At 35.9% G+C, this 2,017-nt stretch overlaps 1 long non-coding RNA gene across 1 annotated transcript; it reads left to right on the forward strand.

Moving 5' to 3' along the window:
- The first annotated feature begins 465 nt into the window (after positions 1 to 465).
- Positions 466 to 1,770, forward strand: LOC115926650. The gene is made up of 2 exons (XR_004065190.1): positions 466 to 913; positions 1,388 to 1,770. It is a non-coding gene; the product is annotated as an uncharacterized LOC115926650 (long non-coding RNA).
- The last annotated feature ends 247 nt before the right edge of the window (positions 1,771 to 2,017 follow it).

Below are 2,017 nucleotides of genomic sequence, written 5' to 3' on the forward strand. Positions count from 1 at the left end.
CTCTCTCTCCATCTCTTTCTTCCATCTCCTTTACTCGTTTAACTCGTTCAAGCAATCTAATTATCATGTCGATCGCTTCAGGGATTTATTAATGTGACGACGTCAGGATTCCCTCTTCCTCGTCTCTTCATCCTCGTTGTCATCATCCTAATCCACCTTCTCTTTGCATGGTTCTGTTTTTCAATTACCCTCAACTCGCCTATTTCATATGAAGAGTGACCACTTGATCGTGTCGTGTAAGGCACATATTACGGGTAAATAATCCACAAGTAGATTCCTACTTAGGAAGAACGCAAGTGCAAAATGTTACTGATTCGGACCATAACACAATAGTGACATTCACTTGGCGTGAGAGCTTTCATAAAGAATAGAAACAAACATGGAATATTGTCGAAGGACTGGACAGTATCCAAGACAATTGGCTTGGCTTTCATGATTCCAATATGTATGTGTCAGACCCTGTTTATTAAGGTATATTCTATTTTTTTGAGTGAACCTATATTCTATTTTTGAGTAAGCTTATATTACTTTAAATTGTTGAACCCCTATTTAAAGTGTACCTTTAAACTATGTTTCTATTAAGATCACCTCTCTGGTATATGCTACTGGTGAAACAAAGAGATGGGAACAAAGATACCCCTATTCTATAGGCCTTGTTTATGTCTTAAACCCAGACCACTTCCTTTATTCGTAGAGTACATAAATCATGAATGACCAGTGGATACACTTACTGGTACCCCTTTGTCTTGGGGATAGGGAATAGTGGGGTTGTTTGCCTGGTTTGGAAGAAAGATTGGCTTTCTCGTTGAGAGCAAGTTTAGACTTCAAGGCAGATAGACGTGTGATGTAACTTCCCCCAGAAGTTACTATGTCGCAGCTTTTTAAGACCTGCCTTGATTTTGTTTCTTAACAGGTAAGCGAACACCCACCTTCCTAAAAGTATATTCATGTTTTATTCTAGTAAATTATAGAGATATCACAAGTTCCTAATGCAATTTGAATTATGATATTGTTTAGTGTGATTCTCCTTGCGTTGGAAAACCCATTTGTATTATATTTTCATGTGTTTGTCCCTTAACTTTTGATACAAGATGGTTGTGACTGTGTATGAATGAAGATACTACTTTCCACAAGCCAGACATATTTATAGATATTTCAGTCATTGTAAAATACTTTTGATTAGATAGTTTAGTGATAGCCCAATAACTACTTGTAAGACGATAAATACTCTTGTTGAATTACTGTGTTCCATATAAAGAAGAATTATTATTGATTAAGTAGGAGAGCAAGTTTAGACTTCAAGGCAGATAGACGTGTGATGTAACTTCCCCCAGAAGTTACTATGTCGCAGCTTTTTAAGACCTGCCTTGATTTTGTTTCTTAACAGTTTCACCATGGTTCCACCATGGTTCCACTTCCATTTCCCTCGGGACAAGAGTTGGGACTGCTGTCGTTGTTCAGGCAACGCTCTCCGCCTGATCGATGTATTTAGTGCTTACTGACGAACGACTTGTGTTTTATCATTTGTACTTCATATGAACATCTATTCTTTTCTTCTATTCCCTAATATGTTTCTACTGTACAGTGTAGTTTACTTTGCTCTTTTGCTATCATTTTTGTAATAAACATATTGTAAAGCTTTGCATGTAGCTGTTTTGTAAGAATTGTTGTTTGAAATCAAAATGCCAGTTGTCACACTGGGAATTTATTATCGGTGTACCTTTGACACTGAATATTAATAAATACCTCTTTGGAATCTTTGGCACAAAATATATGTTTCAGACTTATGTATTCTAATGGATCTCCGTGTTTACTAATCTTAATTAATTGAACCGGCGCAGGCATAGGAAGCCTGTGTAACATATGTATTAACCAGAAATGGGGCAAATCCAAACTATTCTTTCAACAAACTAAATATTTTATGCTAAAATTCAAAATAATTATATACATATAATGTAAATAGACTTACAGAAAAATACAAGCATACGTCATGTACATACACCCTTAGATATTCGCA

This window comes from Strongylocentrotus purpuratus, unplaced genomic scaffold, assembly GCF_000002235.5.
Source record: "Strongylocentrotus purpuratus isolate Spur 01 unplaced genomic scaffold, Spur_5.0 spur5_scaffold_2, whole genome shotgun sequence".
In the NCBI taxonomy this organism is placed as follows: domain Eukaryota; kingdom Metazoa; phylum Echinodermata; class Echinoidea; order Camarodonta; family Strongylocentrotidae; genus Strongylocentrotus; species Strongylocentrotus purpuratus.